Here is a 17,960-nt window from a genome sequence, read left to right on the forward strand (position 1 = left end):
TCTATAGATGTCAATAACAACAGTCAACAGTATGTTTTTGTGTTGTCCTTTGAAGACAGACAATGTAATATCAGCTGTCAGTAGCCATAACAATAAATCAATAAATGCTGATTCATGGTAACGTTAACGTTAGTCTCCACACACCCAGGTGTGACTTTGGCACCACCGGTGCCGGGATTTTTTTGCCACGTGTTCCTTTATAAGGACACAGAGACGCAGAGGTGGGAAAGACTGGAACCGAGAGTTGCGGGGTACAGAGGATGGAAGGGCGAGAAATAGGGAGACCTGTTGGAAGTTAGATGGGACGGTGTTCAAGAAGCTGGCAGCGCTGCTGACAAGTGGAACAGCCTGGGCTGATACAGCAAGGATGGCGTCGCAGCCTAGACGGAAGAATTAGGGAGAGTGACCGCGGAAACGAAAACAGGAGACACAAGAAGGTGTAGGAATTCGTTCCCCCCTCCTTGTCAGTAGAGTAGTATGTAGCTGCAGTTTCAGGACCGCAATCCTAGGACTGGGACTGCATTTCTAGGATCCTTGTTTACTTTGATACTGCCAGCTGACTGGCTGGCTAGTTAGCTAGATAGCTATGTTACTCTTGACAACCCACTCCGAAGCCAATTACCCTCATCACAACCATCACCGAGTTATTGATTATATGCATGTCGACCGGTTAACCCTACAGCTGCACACATTGGCCTCATGGCGTGCTTAGCAGACAGGGTTAACCTCCTTTGTGTTGCTGTGCATTACCACCACCACTCCACTAGATGGCGCTGTCACAAAATAACTACGGTTCTAGAAACTGCGGTCCCAGGATTGCGGGGGTCCTGAAACTGCAGCCTCCGGTACTGCAGCTAGATAATATAATATTGTCTCAGTAAGTTCCTCTCCCTCGCCTTTTTTTTTTTGGCCACCTTTTTTTGGCCACCTGTCATTGACAAGATGTCGCATTTTCCTTTGTGTTTTGTGTTTTAAACTCATAGTACAAATCTTGAAGGAGCGAGCCTATTGCTGACAGAAAGACTCCTGGTCAAGCCACAGTTAAAAACCACTAGTCCTTGCTTGTGTATTCATGGGTTTTGATTTACGATTTATCGTGCATGTGTGATTAGTTGAGTATTTTACTGCATGCTTATTTTCTATTTTAGTTTTTATAATTTTATTTCTTAAATGAGTTACAAAGTCTAATGGAATGAACAATTGAGGAGAACTACTGTGGAGAGTTTATCTGTGTGTAACTCCGTAACTGCCGTGAGCATTCTGTTGTTTAGGCTGCTGCTGGAAAGTGTTAGACCACGTGAAAAGGAGAAGCGAACACTGAGGAGCAATGGACAGTAGAGGGATATGATTCAAGGACAGTGACTATGAGGACATGGATGAATTCAGGCTTGGCCCTCGACCCTGACTGAATGTTTTATTTTAGATATTTTAGAGCCCGTTTTAGATAAATCACTTTTAACTTTTAACTGTTTAATTTAATAGACATTGTATTCTTTGGTTAAATATAATCAGTACTGGTCTGAGCCTGTTTCTTGTCTGGAGTCGCTTGTTCCCCAGCAGAATCCAACATAAATTCAGTTTGTGCATATGAGTAAATCTGCTGGGCCTGATAACATCTCTGGCTGCGTACTAAATCCTGTGCCAATCAGCTAATTGATGTTATTACTGACATTTTCAACATATCACTCTGGAGAGGGTTCTCACCTGCTTCAAGAAAGCCACCATCGTTCCTGTACTGAAAAGGTCTGCAGTGTCTAGTCTGAACGACAACCGCCCTGTGTATATACAACATTCTGTAACTGGATATTGGACTACCTCACAAACAGACCCCAGTCAGTTCAGATTGGTGGACTCGTGAGCATCAGTGTGACGACCCCTCCCAGGCACTAGGTGTCCTGTGTCTTTGTCCTGTCTGATAATTGACTGTGTTGGACCCCTACCTCGTTCTAAGTCTGGTAGCAATTACCTGCTTACAGTGATGTGTCAGTGTAGAAGATATCCGGCTGCATATCCATTACGTTCTTTTACTCCTAAGTCAGTGGTTAAAGCGCTGACCCAGTTCATGTCCGTCTTTGGTGTCCTAAAGATAGTTCAGAGTGATCAAGGCTAAATTTTTTCTTCTCATCTTTTTGCACAAATTTTAAAGAAACTATGGGTTAAATATAAACAGGCCTCCGCATACCATGCTCAGAGTCAAGGAGCTCTGGAAAGATTTCACCAGACCCTGAAGTCTTTGTTGCATGGTTATTTTGTTGAGTTGAACCAGGATTGGGAGGAAGGCTTGCCGTGGTTATTGTTAGCTGCCAGAGAGGTTGTGCAAGGAAAACACTGTTTTTTTCCCCAATGAACTGGTGTTTAGGCATACAGTGCGTGGGCCGCTCAATCTGCTGCATGATGCTGTTGGGAAATCACATCCTCCTAGCAACTTGGCTGAATATGTTAATGGTTTCCGACATCAGTTGTATACTGCTGGGGAGATGACTAAAGAGAAGGTTACCTCCTCACAAGGAAAATGAAGCACCTGTATGATCGTAAAGCTGAGCATCACCAGTTTAGTCCTGGTGAGCAGGTTCTTGCTTTGTGTCCACTTGTCAGTTCACCATTTCAGGCTAAGTTCACTGGTCCTTTTACAGTTTTGTGTCAGGTTTGAGAACAAAATTATCTGTTATCAATGCCAACGTGTGGGAAATCCACCCAACTCTGTCATGTAAATCTTCTGAAACCCTATTATGCTCGTCAATTTCAGGTTTCTCAATCGTGTGGCGGGGAGCAGAGAGATTCTTTGAAGTTTCAGTGGTTGCAACAGTGGGGAATGGTATGAATTGTTTCTCTGTACAGGAGGATAACAGAGTTACACTGCGTTTGTTGCATGGCTTGTTAAAGAATTCTGAGACCTTGCAGAATCTACAGGCTTTGTTTGGTCATTTGTCTGAGGAGATGTACGTTGAGCTGTCTGCTCTTATTAACCGTTATCTTTGTTTGTTCAATGACACACCCAGTCAAACATATCTATTAGAACATGACATTGATGTAGGTGAAGTGCAGCCAATTCGCCAACATTTTTTTACCGGGTGTCGGCAGAAAAGCGAAAGGTGATGGACACAGAGGTAAAATATAAGCTTGAGAACAGCATTGCCGAACCCTCATCGTCCAGTTGGGCATCTCCTTGTTTACTGGTAGATAAATCAGATAAAAGTTTTGTACAGACTATCGCAAGGTAAATGGGGTCACAAAACCAGATGCGTATCCACTGCCACTTATGGAAGATTGTGTTGATCAAGTTGGCAAAGTGTGAGTTTGCTAAGGCTACCGCCACAAACCTTGGTAAGGTAGTATGGCCTGGGAACGTGTGGCTGGTACAGGCTAAAGTGACTGCAATTGAGCAATATCCAGTGCCTACAACTAAAAAGGAACTCCAGTGGTTTCTGGGACTTGTGGGTTACTATCACAGTTTCTGTAAAAAACTTTTCAACTGTGGTATCACCTTTGACAGATCTACTAAAAGGAAAAGCTAAGTACATTTGGTCAGCTTCTTGTCAACAAGCATTTGAAGATGTTAAATCTGTTCTTTGCTCACCTCCTGTTCTTGCAGCTCCATGCATGGGCCAACCCTTCAAGCTGCACATGAATGCAAGTGATGTAGGTGCAGGTGCTGTTTTGTTTCAGTGTGACAACAGTGGTATCGAACAAACTGTGAGTTTCTTCTCATTGAAATTATTTTCAGTTAAATTATTCTGTTATTGAGAAGGAGACTCTTGCACTCATTCAACATTTTGAAGTCTATGTTGACTCTGGTAGTGTTCCTTTGTTGGTCTATACAGACCACAATACGATAACCGTTTTCTTTGCATTGCTCAAACCGCAGGTAGATGCGATGGATTTTGTTTTTACAGTCCTATTGTTTGGATATCTGCCACATTAAGGGCTCTGAGAACATCGTGGCAGATGCTTTGTTTTTGTACTGTACCATCAGTTTTTGGTTTTCCGTTTATTTCCTCTACTGATATCTTTTAACACTAGGCTACTGCATACATTTTATGTGCATTTCACATCACTCGTCATTGATGAATCGCTGTGTTCCATCATATCAATCTGACCCTTTTTTTTAGATGCTTTTCTCGCTTCATTAGATACTTTGCAGTTTAGTGACTTGTCCGACTCCTTATGTATTTACTATGTTTTATTGTCATCTATTTGGACTAAACGCATGAATAGAAATGATGATAAATTATGTAAAACAAGTTTCTTGCAGACAGACTCTCCAACTCTCTCTGACTTTAATTGTCTCTATAATAAAAGTTGATGGGAGAAATAAAAAAAAGAGATTTCTAAATAGCCTAAATAAAGTTGTGTGTGGGGCTTTTGTAAATGTAAATGCTCCGTACTTGTATAGCGCCTTTCTAGTCTTTTCGACCACTCAAAGCGCTTTTACACTACATCTGCATTCACCAGTCACACACATTCATACACTGAGCCTAAGTGCTCAAACGGAAACTAACATTCACACTCACTCATACACTGGCGGAATAGCCGCCAGGGGCAATTCGGGGTTCAGTATCTTGCCCAAGGACACTTCGACATGCAACCAGGGGGAGCCAGGATTGAACCGCCGACCTTCCGATTAACGGCCAACCCGCTCTACCTCCTGAGCCACAGCCGCCCCTTTTGTTGTTCAGACCTACAATGAACACAGATTTTAACAAGACAACTCAAATATAAGACTTTGCAGTGATACCCTTTTTAGTTTAGTTTAATGTTATCTGTCCTGATGTATCAGATCAGTCCGATAAGATGCAGCGTCCAATCAGTATAACGGCTACCCAATAAGGGGGCGTGTCGGTTTGTAAAAGACTTCCGTGAAGGATGCACTGGTGTATTCTCGCTCATGGCTCAAAGAGCTGGGCTGTGACATCAGTGATATTGGTGGGGTGCCTACGCAGAGCCCAAAGGATACTAAAGGACGGTACCCACCCTAAACACAGCCTGTTCACCCTGCTGCCTTCTAGGAAGAGATATGGAAGTTTCAGCTGCCGCACCACCAGACTGTGGAGCAGCTTTTTCTCCCAATATATCAGACTCTTAAACTCTAATTCATCCTGAGCACTGCTCCATTGAATATGGTTAATTTCAGTTTACCATTTTTATAATTGCTTTTGTATTTCTGTATATTGTCTGCTACGTAGCAGAAAGGAGGAAACAAACACAATTTCAGTTTACAACCTGTCTACAACCAGGAAGATACTTTATGATGCCTTTTAGTTGATGGTATACCATTCACAATATGCTCTTCCATTGGTGCTGCCATTGTTGTGTGCCTTCAGACAGCTGTGTCTTCCTAAAGTCGGGGTAGACTGATTTGCCCCAAGTTCACAAGTAGGGACTCCGACTTATGCTGAGTTATGTTCCATTGTACTTTTTCTAGTTGGAGGTTGGAAATTTTCAAGTTCCAAGTGGTCTGGAACGCAGCATGATTACTAATGATGCCACACTAGTAAATTTTCATTTGGCCCAAGAATGTCCTGGGTTCTGAGCGAAACCCCCAACCTCCCAGAGCTAAAGTAGATATGATCTGAACAACAGCGGGGGAACTCAACTTTACCTACTTGCAGGGGACAAGTTGAAGAGAAACCGTGTTTAAGGACAAAAACATCAGTTACTCTTATACACTACATTACACAATTTTGTACACTATAAGTTTATTTCCAGGAAGCTGGTGTCCTTCCTACACTATCTGTGTTTGTATTAGTGGGAGGAAAAAGTTGATAAGGATAACTGTAGCAGTGCCAGATGCTCTGTTAAACTACAGGTGACATTCAGCCAAGGTGCTAAATGATACTTGTCCGTTTGGTGTGTGAGAACCTGAACATGTTTAGAGCTTTTGGTAAAACTGAAACAAAAACAAAGTAGGTTTCAAATTTTAACCTGGGTCTTAAAAGTGGGGTAGACAATGCTGAAGAACAAGCAAAAGACAGCTAGAACCAACTGAAAAAACCCCATCCCCCTCCAAAGCCACTTCCCCAAAACACATTGTTCATGTGCAAAGAGTGCACAGGCAGAGTGTGCGCAGGTAGACAGGCATGCAGGTCAGCCAATGGCTGTGCTTATTACAGTCTTGCAATACAGGATTCTTTTCACAGTGTTTGATGCATTGATTGCTGTTGGGATATATATATATTTTAACAAATGGAGACTGTGGAAACTGAAGACAAAGATAACAGTGAGTCTGAGGAGGTAAGCCTCAAGCATTTCAACCTGAACAGACTGTCAACAGAAGGTTATTTAAAGCTCTAAACTAAGGTGAGCATTTTCCCCATGCAGATATGTTTCACAGTTACACGTGCAGGTTCCTGCAGGCTGTTTACAGTCGCTCTTGAGCATGACCTGACAAGCTAAATTTAGAAGTCAAAAAAGAACGAGGAGTCCTACGGATGCAAGAACAGTATAAACTGGTGTAAAAATTCCGCAAAGGACTTTTCCCCATTAAAGCACTAATGATCAGCTTTGGAGTGGATTCTGATACCTCACTTTCAAGTCCACTCCAACAGTTGTACAGATTTACATGTTAATGTTGTTCATAACTGTTGCTGTAGCCTCCAGACTAAGATTGATGTGTTGATCTTTACCTGTATGATAGTAAGTAAGTAAGTAAAATTTATTTAATATATCACCTTTCACTGAGCAAGTCACATAGTGATTTACAAAAAAACCCCAAAACAAATAAATAACGATAATAATAATAATAATATAATAGCAACAATAAAACAGTGGAGCAATCAGACAGTCATATATAAGCATCATCATTACAAAGGCATCAATATTTTAGTGTGTCTGGGTGTAAGTTCAGCAAGGCGAAAACACTGAAGTCAGTCAGTTCATTCCTGGAAGTCTGAGGAACTAAACCAGAATTTACCGAAACTACATCCTCTTATTTCTCAGCCAAAAGGTTTTCTCAGAATTTCTCCCACAGATGGAAAAGTCCAGTTTGTGTATAAACTTTTCCACTGGCAGCACAGTGATTAGCACTGTTGCCTCAAGAAGAGCTAAGAGGTAACGGCGCTAACCAGGCTGCAGAGGGAGTATCGTGAGTGTATCATCATGTGCTACACGGAGACGTGGCTGAATGAACTGACCCCAGACTCTGGTTTCACTAGAAGGTTTTCAGCTTGTGAGAGCGGACAGGAGAGCAAACGAAAGCGGTAAGTGGAAGTGGGGGAATAGCGATGTTTGTTAACGACAGATGGTGTAACCCAGGGCACATTAGTGTAAAAGAACAGCAGTGCACTAAAGACATTGAGCTTCTAGCTGTTAGCATTAGGCCATACTACCTGCCGAGGGAGTTCTCGCACGTTATCGCGACAACTGTTATATATCCCCGCCTCGGCCGATGCTGCAGCAGCATGCGAGCTCCTACAGTCTGTTGTGACACAGTTGCAGACATTGCATCCCCAATCCCACCTCCTCATCTCTGGGATTTTAACCATGCCTCTCTGTCCACCACTCTCACCACCTTCACCCAGTATGTTCAGTGTCACACCAGGGACAATAAAACACTGTATTCAAACACCAAGGATGCATACAGCTCTTCACCTCTCCCCCTGCTTAGCCGTTCAGATCTCAACCTGGTCTATCTGCTGCCTGCTTACATACCTGTGGTGAGAAAATAACCCCCAGCCACCAGTTATGTGAGTAAATGATCTGAGGAGACTAATGAGGCGCTAAGGGACTGTTTTGAGTCCACTGACTGGGAAGTGCTCTGTGACCCACACGGGGAGGACATCGACAGCCTGACTCACTGCATCACAGACTATATTAATTTCTGCGTGGAAAACACTGTGCCCAAGAAAAAGGTTCAGTGTTTCTCCAACAACAAACCCTGGGTGACTGCTGATCTCAAAGCCCTGCTGAATGAAAAGAAGAGACTTTTCAGATCTGGGGATAAAGAAGAGCTGAGGAGGGTGCAGAGGCAACTCAGATGGGAGATAAGGAAAGGAAAGGACAGCTACAGGAGGAAGCTGGAGGAGCGCCTCCAGCAAAACAACACAAGGGAGGTCTGGAGGGGACTGAGGTCTGGAGGGGACTGAAAACCATCTCTGGACATGCCAGAGACAGTGTAGGGGGGTAGTATTTGTTTGTTTGTGTTCATGTCATTGTAGCCCATGTCTATCCAAAGTCCCTCTGGAATATCGACAATATTTTTCTCCAGTATTATATCCGTGGCTTATTACAAAAATACATTTTTATACATCTAAAATTAGATTGCTGGTTATGACATATAAAGTGTAGTGGGAGCGGTTTCTGGTAACAGAGACAAGGCAAATGAATTAATCTGTTTTTCAATAGATTTGATTCTGCTCCCCCTCCCTCCACCTCGAACCAGTTTTCAGACCTGTTGGTGACTCAACCTTTCCCTCCTCAGCCGATGCACACCCTCCCCCTCCCCATCAGAGCAGATGGGTCACTAGCATCACCCTCTTCACACCTCTCCACCACTCTCCACTCCATTGACATAGAGGTGTCAGACCCCCAACCCTCCCCCCGTCTCCTGCTTCATGGGCCACCCACAACTCCACCATGCAGTATCTCTCTCTGTCTGCCAGGTGCAGAGGGAACTTAAAAAGATCAAAGTGAGAAAGGCTACGGGTCCAGATGGCATCAGCTCCAGACTGCTGATGGACTGTGCAGATCAGCTCAGTGAGGTCATCCGGCACATCTTCAACCTGAGTCTCAGTCTGGAGTGAGTCCCAGTCCTATGGAAGACTTCCTGTGTGGTTCCAGTACCCAAAAGCGCACACCCCTGCCCAACCACTTCAGACCAGTAGCCCTAACCTCGCACCTGATGAAGACCATGGAGAGGATTATACTTAAACACCTGAGACACCTGGTGAGCTTGGAGCTGGACCCCCTTCAGTTTGCTTACCAGCCAGGCATTAGATGGATGACGCTGTCATCTACCTAATGCACAGACTCTATTCACATCTGGAGAGCACTGGAAGCACTGTGAGGGTCATGTTCTTTGACTTCTCCAGTGCTTTCAACACAATTCAACCGTCACTACTCTCAGAGCTGGAGCTGACTCTCACCTAGCTGCTGACCACAGTATGTGAGGCTCCAAGGTTGCGTGTCTGATGTAGTAGTCTGCAGCACAGGAGCACCACAGGGGACAGTGCTTGCTCCCTTCCTCTTCACCCTTTACACATCGAACTTCAGATACAGCACAAGCAGCTGTCAGTTCTCCGATGATACTGCCATTGTTGAGCAGGTATCGGAGGAGAACGATCAGGAATACTGGGACGTCATCGCTGACTTTGTTGATTGGTGTGGGTTAAACCGCCTCCACATCATTGAGTCATACAAATACGTGGGGGGTTCACATCAACAATAAACTGGACTGGTCCACCAACACAGATGTCCTGTACAAGAAGGGACAAAGGCGCCTCTATCTGCTGAGGAGGCTGAGGTCCTTCGGTGTGTGCAGGACACTGTTAAAGACGTTTTACGACACTGTGGTGGCCTGCTCCCCCTGGGGAGCCCAGCATAGAGAGGGACAGGAAAAGACTGAATTAACTGGTTAAGAGGGCTAGCTCTGTCCTGGAATGTCCTCTGGACACCACAGAGCAGGTGGGTGGGAGAAGGATGCTGGTCAAGCAGAAGTCCATCAGGGACAACAGCTCCCACCCCCTGCATGAGACAGTGGTGTCTTTAAGCAGCTCCTTCAGCAGCAGACTGCTGCACCCAAAGTGCAAGAGGGAGTGCTACCGCAGGTCCTTCATTCCAGCTGCAGTCAGAGTTTTTCAACTCGGAAGCAACATAATGTGACCGTCATATTGCACTACTGTTTAGTATTGTATGCTTGTCTGCTATACACCAACAGCAATACTCCAATATATATACTCCAATTTTACTTCTTTTATAGTAATTTAATGTCTATTTTATTTGTCCGCTGTGTGCTTCTGTTTTTGGTTTGTTTTTGTACTGGAGTTAATGCAACAAGTGAATTTCCCAATTGTGGGATTAATAAAGTCTTTTCTATTCTTCTATTCGGCACAGTGGCTGCCCACTGCTCCTAACTGTGATGGGTTTGTTGTGGTGGCAGCCTGGCTGACGGTGTGTGTCCTGTTTTTTTCTCCTTTTTATCAGTTTTTCTGCTTTTTTCCTTGGTTTTCTGTTCCCTGCCTGCCTCCCTGTGTTTTCTCCCCTGTGTGCTCTCTCTCCCTCTGCTCCTGAGCCCAGCCAACTACCTGCACCTGCATCCCATCAGCCACCTCGTCAGCCTGCCACACCTGCCAGTAATCACCTCATGACTGCCTGTATTTCAACCCCGGTTCTCCACACCATCCTCGCTTGATCGTCGTTGCTCCATACCCGGTGCCACCCCCACGTTCAGGCTTTCTTGTTTTTTTCACATTTTCCCTGTGCCTTGTCGCTGTCTTCCCTAACCCTGTCTCTCTGCCTGTTTCCCTCCCAGGTACACTCACCCTCGTCCTCCGTTCAATCGGTTGGGCTCATCCACTGGCCCACTCCTCCTCGGACTTCCCTCACGGCGTCCTCCCTGTTCCCCCGCCTCTCCCCGCTTCCTCGGCCCCTGTGTTCCCCGGCTCCCTGGCCCCCTGTCTCCTTGGTTCCCTGTGCCTGTGCTTTCCCGACAACCACCTCTTCCTCCACTCCAGTCCCTTTACCCCTTTCTCCCTCAATAAACCTCCTTCCCTCCGAACTTTGCATTTGGGTCCTCTCTGTCCCCACACCACGCAATCCCACAACAGGGTTAAATACAGAGATTGAATTTCTCTATGCATTGTCCCGTGAACAACTGTATATGTGATAATGAAATTGATTTGATAAATAAAGGTTTTTCTACAGTGAGTGTCATCAACAAAAAGGTAATCCACCAGCAGTTTTTTCTTTCTCTGATGTTTAATATCAGATAAATACAGCCGAGATGAAGATTAAATCAAGATTATGTGTGACTCCTAATGTAAAACCACCATGTAACTGAACAGTTGTTAAAGCTGCTCTCCATTCTGAATCATCCACGTGCAGCTCTGTGTTCAGATGTTACACAATACGTCATTAAAATCTGGAGATCAGTCTGAACCGGTCTCACCTGGTTTCATCCAGCCAAAACTGCTGTGGAAAATTACCCTCAATCACCTTGTTCTTCTTCAGGTTTGAGTTCATTCAGGGACACGTTACATCACAAGAAGCCAGAGATTCAATATAAAACTCTGAGGGAGTATTTATGAGGCAAATCATCTGTATCTGTAAGTCTAAATCAACATATTATCATTCATATTTGTTATCGGAGAGCATCAGCAAATGTTATGCAACATGAAGTGTGTCTGTTAAACTATAGGTGCTGGTCATAGCAGTGATTCCATTCAAAAAGTGAAACTTGGATATTATATTCATTCATTACACACAGACTGATATATTTCAAATATTTATTTCATTTAATTGTGATGATTTAAACTGACAACTAATGAAAATCACAAATTCAGTATCTCCAAAAAATATTACTTAAGATCAATAAAAAAAATTTAAAAAAAGGATTTTTAGGAATGTTGGCCAACTGAAAAGTATGAATATGAAAAGTATGAGCATGTACAGCACTCAATACTTAGTTGGGTCTCCTTTTGCCTGAATTACTGCAGCAATGCGGCGTGGCATGGAGTCGATCAGTCTGTGGCCCTGCTCAAGTGTTATGAGAGCCCAGGTTGCTCTGATAGTGGCCTTCAGCTCTTCTGCATTGTTGGGTCTGGCGTATCGCACCTTCCTCTTCACAATACCCCATAGATTTTCTATAGGGTTAAGGTCAGGCGAGTTTGCTGGCCAATTAAGAACAGGGATACCATGGTCCTTAAACCAGGTACTGGTAGCTTTGGCACTGTGTGCAGGTGCCAAGTCCTGTTGGAAAATGAAATCAGCATCTCCATAAAGTTGGTCAGCAGCAGGAAGCGTGAAGTGCTCTAAAACTTCTTGGTAGACAGCTGCGTTGACCTTGGACCTCAGAAAACACAGTGGACCAACACCAGCAGATGACATGGCACCCCAAACCATCAGTGACTGTGGAAACTTTACACTGGACTTCAAGCAACGTGGATTCTGTGCCTCTCCTCTCTTCCTCCAGACTCTGGGACTTTGATTTCCAAAGGAAAGGAGAACATAACTTTGGACCACTCAGCAGCAGTCCAGTCCTTTTTGTCTTTAGCCCAGGCGAGATGATTCTGATGCTGTGTTTTGTTCAAGAGTGGCTTGACACAAGGAATGCGACAGCTGAAACCCATGTCTTGCATACGTCTGTGCGTGGTGGTTCTTAAAGCACTGACTCCAGCTGCAGTCCACTCTTTGTGAATCTCCCCCACATTTTTGAATGGGTCAAAAATCCTCTCCAGGGAGCGGTTATACCTATTGCTTGTACACTTTTTTCTAGCACATCTTTTCCTTCCCTTCGCCTCTCTATTAATGTGTTTGGACACAGAGCTCTGTGAACAGCCAGCCTCTTTAGCAATGACCTTTTGTGTCTTGCCCTCCTTGTGCAAGGTGTCAATGGTTTGTCTTTTGGACAGCTGTCAAGTCAGCAGTCTTCCCCATGATTGTGAAGCCTACAGAACTAGACTGAGAGACCATTTAAAGGCCTTTGCAGGTGTTTTGAGTTAATTAGCTGATTTGAGTGTGGCACCAGGTGTCTTCAATATTGAACCTTTTCACACAATATTCTAATTTTCTGAGATACTGATTTGGGGGATTTTCATTAGTTGTCAGTTATAATCATCAAAAAAAATTAAAAGGAATGAACACTTGAAATATATCAGTCTGTGTGGAATGAATGTATGCATTATACAAGTTTCACTCTTTGAATGGAATTACTGAAATAAATCAACTTTTTGATGATATTCTAATTATATGACCAGCACCTGTATATTTCATTCCATTTCTCTTTCATGGGTATAAGCAGGCCGTCTCCACTATACAGAAACAGTGGCACCTGATAATATCATATATATGGTTTATATTTTTTTTAACTTTTGATATTTATTTGGAACTTTTATTCTCCACATAAACACACACTACTGATGTTCATGCATGTTCCTTCCAAGACAATAATACAGTATTCAGGTACAGTAAATGTAACAGCTTCATAGCCTACTCCAAATACCCCGGTTGCTCTAGAGAGAGTGTGGCATCATCTTCTTTCAATTTCAAATCAAGTGGCTTTACTGGCATGACTGCATACAATACAACACCGCCACAGCATATTAACATAAACTGTACAAACCCAACAAACAAAATAAACAAAAAACAATTCTCAATAATAAACATTCTCTTCTTTTTGTTCTTACTCTGTTTTGAGCTTGTGTTTTTGTCTTTCGTTTTATGCCTCTCATTAGCACGTTAGATAATTTAATACTGAAAACTGTTTCAACCTCCAGAGCTCCATGTGTTTGTGTTGAACAACAGCCAGTGGATTGTGGGTACGTCCAGCCAAGGTCAGACAAGCAAAGGTTACTCACCAAACTATTATTTACATGAGAGTTCATATCTAAACCGCCAACCACCTCACACTCTGGTATCAGGCTCAGTCATTTACTGGGAAGTCTGGGGTTTTAGTTAGTTTAACTCTGTAAGAGCAGTAATTGAATCATTTTGGATGATGGTTTAACAGTTCTTATTTTTGTGTTGGGCATAAAAAATAGATACAATCTCATTTTTATTTTGTTTATAACAGTGGTTTGAGCAGTTGTCTGTCATATAAATCCAACATGAGGCCTGGAAAGAGGTGAACTCTAGACTCAAGAACTTTACCTAGACGTGAACTATTTTTTTGTAAAGACATCCTACCATCCTGCCATGTTTCTCAGGAGCATCTGGAAAAAGTGAAATCAGAAATCAGAAAGGAAGACTTGAGGCAATTCTGCAGCTCTAGTATCAGCTTGTGAAACTCCCTTTTCTATTCACATACCAACGAGATTCTTGGCTTCCAGCAGCATTTTGGTTACAAGTGGAACCCGCCCCGCTGGTATCACCTTAAGTTGAGTTTCGACTACACTGCTCAAAGAAAAAAAAGGGAACACTAAAATAACACATCCTACATCTGAATGAATGAAATAATCTCATTAAATACTCCTTTCTTTACATAGTTGAATGTGCTGACAACAAAATCACACAAAAATTCTCAATGGAAATCAAATTTATCAACCCATGGAGGTCTGGATTTGGAGTCACACTCAAAATCAAAGTGGAAAACCACACTACAGGCCGATCCAACTTTGATGTAATGTCCTTAAAACAAGTCAAAATGAGCCTCAGTAGTGTGTGTGGCCTCCATGTGCCTGTATGACCTCCCTACAACGCCTGGGCATGCTCCTGATGAGGTGGCGGATGGTCTCCTGAGGGATCTCCTCCCAGACCTGGACTAAAGCAGCCAACTCCTGGACAGTCTGTGGTGCAACGTGGTGTTGGTGCGAGACATGATGTCACCGAGGTGCTAAATTGGATTCAGGTCTGGGGAACAGGTGGGCCGGTCCAGAGCATCAATGCCTTCCTCTTGCAGGAACTGCTGACACACTCCAGCCACATGAGGTCTAGCATTGTCTTGCATTAGGAGGAACCATGGGCCAACCGCACCAGCATATGGTCTCACAAGGGGTCTGAGGAGCTCATCTCGGTACCTAATGGCGGTCAGGCTACCTCTGGCGAGCACATGGAGGGCTGTGCGGCCCCCCAAAGAAATGCCACCCCACACCGTTACTGACCCACCGCCAAACCGGTCATGCTGGAGGATGTTGCAGGCAGCAGAACGTTCTCCACGGCGTCTCCAGACTCTGTCACGTCTGTCACATGTGCTCAGTGTGAACCTGTGAAGAGCACAGGGCGCCAGTGGCGAATTTGCCAATCTTGGTGTTCTCTGGCAAATGCCAAACATCCTCCACGGTGTTGGGCTGTAAGCACAACCCCCACCTGTGTACGTTGGGCCCTCATACCACCCTCATGGAGTCTGTTTCTGACCGTTTGAGCAGAAACATGCACATTTGTGGCCTGCTGGAGGTCATTTTGCAGGGCTCTGGCAGTGCTCCTCTTGCTCCTCCTGCTCCTCCTCGCACAAAGGCGGAGGTAGTGGTCCTGCTGCTGGGTTGTTGCCCTCCTACGGCCTCCTCTACGTCTCCTGATATACTGGCCTGTCTCCTGGTAGCGCCTCCGTGCTCTGGACACTACGCTGACAGACACAGCAAACCTTCTTGCCACAGCTCGCATTGATGTGCCATCCTGGATGAGCTGCACTACCTGAGCCACTTGTGTGGGTTGTAGACTCCGTCTCATGCTACCACTAGAATGAAAGCACCGCCAGCATTCAAAAGGGACCAAAACATCAGCCAGGAAGCATAGGAACTGAGAAGTGGTCTGTGGTCACCACCTGCAGAACCACTCCTTTATTGGGGGTGTCTTGCTAATTGCCTATAATTTCCACCTGTTGTCTTTTCCATTTGCACAACAGCACGTGAAATTGATTGTCAAAAGTGTTATTTCCTAAGTGGACAGTTTGACTTCACAGGAGTGTGATTGACTTGAAAAAAATGATTCATATACTATATTCAGATGATCATATTCTCCAGCTTCATATGCAACATGATCAGCTGATGTAAACTATGAGCAATATGTAGTAAATGAACAAGCAGCTGTATGAGATCATATGATTGTGTTTATTATTTATGAATCCACAGCATGTTGTGCTGATGTTGGGTGTTTTATCATTCTGACCTGCTGTTATTTTTGTTGTGGTTCTTCATGTTGTTCCATTGACTGTGGACTGTCTGACTAACAGGCTGGATCTGCTGAGGTTCAACCACCGTAAGATAACACACTCAACTCAACAACAACACAGCATTTATACTTCACTTTCTCGCACACACACACACTTGTATGTGTAATAAACAGTAGAAACAGCTGAAGCGACTCATTTGAACTGTTTTTTGTTAATAGAAAAGAGTGAATGTTTGTGTGCAACTTAAAAGCAAGAGGTGACTCACCCAGCAGCTGCTAATCGGAAGCTGTGGTCGTCCGCTGCCCACACACACCACCGGAAACTCTCCACTTAGCTTCCTCGCATGACAGCTCTTTACACACAACAAGCAGTTACTCCAAACACACACACTCTCTCTCTCTCCTTTACATGCGTGCACACACAGCTCTTCAGTTAGGACCTTTTTTCAGTATGGTTTAATAGTTTTTCAGTATGGTGAAATATCAAAATCTTAATCTGAACGGTTGAACAGTTTGGTTGATTTTTGGACTCTTAGAGGTAAAGTTATGACAGATGTTCTGAAACAAAAAGGCAGTGGGCGCCTACTGACCCCCTGTTTGTAGTAAAATTTGTAGCACACATTTATTTAGGAAAACAAGAAAGGACCCACGCCAAAGGCCCTAATTATTTGATTTGATTCTGGTTTCACTGTGGGCATATTAAGTTATGTTGGGTCTTGTTGTTATGTTGGGTGTTTTTTCTCCCTTCCCATGCCTCCCCTGGATGTTTCTCCCTCTCTGTGTCTGGACATGGGGGTGGTGATCTCCACTTTCTGGCTCCGGGCTCCTTATCTGCTTATCAAGCACACCTGGTTCTCATCACGCTAGAGGATATGTCCCAATCCAAAACTCCACCCTAAAGAACTAAGCCCTGAACCCTCATAGTTGACGTCACCTGGTAAGTGCTTAAGTGTTAAGTGACAGGCCGCAAGGGCCCAAAATGGTATGATGGGACAGCTCCGCACTTTGAAACATATCACGTTACGTTACCTTGACTACGCCAAAACAAGTGTGGGTTTGGGACTTTTTATTTTACGTTTAACTTTCTTCAAGGTTGAGGCAGTGAAGGGATCAACTATACTGATTATTTGAAAACCTGTGGACAAGAGGTAATTTTCAAATAATCAATTTACTCGTTTTCATCATAGACTTACATAGAAACCTCTTTTTTCTTGTAGTTGCTCCTCCCATTTTTGTTTTAACTCTGTGTTTAATTTCAAAACACTATGAACTTGTGCTTCAGGACCATGATCACCTGTCTGCTGGCTCGCTCTCAGCCTGCCTGTACAGACCAATGCCAGCAAACAACATCAGTTTCTGTCAATCATCCAGCCTGCTCCGGTCCATCTCAGCCACTGCCTGCCCCCCTCTGCCTTCCCCTGCAACATCCCAGGTCACTCCATCTCCAATCTCCACTCCCCTTTACAATAAAAAAAGCTGTGTGTGAGTCTGCTTTTGGGTACAATATCCGCAAATTGAAACAGGAAACAGAGGTTGGAGTCAGAGTGGATTACATTAACATTAACATTCAGAGCCGTAGTTGCATGACTAAACTAATGTTTTTATATAAATAAGAGAGATTTTGTATTTTGCTATTTGTTGCTGCAAAAATCTTTACTTGTCTCCACTAGATGTTCGCCACTTTGCTGCAGTCCCAGTCCTAACATCAACATTTGAATCAGTTGGTAGGCACAATAAAGAGTTACAGACTTAAAGAGTGATCCTGTCAGAGTGAAGAAGGGAAAAAGAAACAGCACTGAGGAAAAATAAGACAAAGAAACATAAATCTTATTTTTCTTAGTGAGGAAATCAGAGGAGAAATGATCAGGGGGAAAGAAGACAAGGAGGTTTCCACTCCCCCCAACTCCTCTATCTCTCCTCCTCCTTTTCTTTCTCTGGATACCAACACAGTGAGTCATCTGTGGCAGGAAGCATTGAGAAGCTTGCCAGTTCAGACTAGAGCAAAGGGGAGGGACGCTGGAGGGTCGGAACTAAAATCTTAGAGAGAAGAGAGAGAGGGGAAGGACAAAGGTAAGAAAAGAAAGAAATTTTTTTTCTATGGGAGATTCCCTGGCTGCATCAGAGAGGAAGTGTGTCACAATTCACAATTTATCAAGAAACTTGAGCCATCAGTGACATTTGAACCTGAAAAATAATTCACTGGA

The sequence above is a fragment of the Micropterus salmoides genome, unplaced genomic scaffold (genome assembly GCF_014851395.1).
Source record: "Micropterus salmoides isolate LMB-PRFRI ecotype aquatic unplaced genomic scaffold, ASM1485139v1 Ms_hic_scaffold_7, whole genome shotgun sequence".
In the NCBI taxonomy this organism is placed as follows: Eukaryota; Metazoa; Chordata; class Actinopteri; order Centrarchiformes; family Centrarchidae; genus Micropterus; species Micropterus salmoides.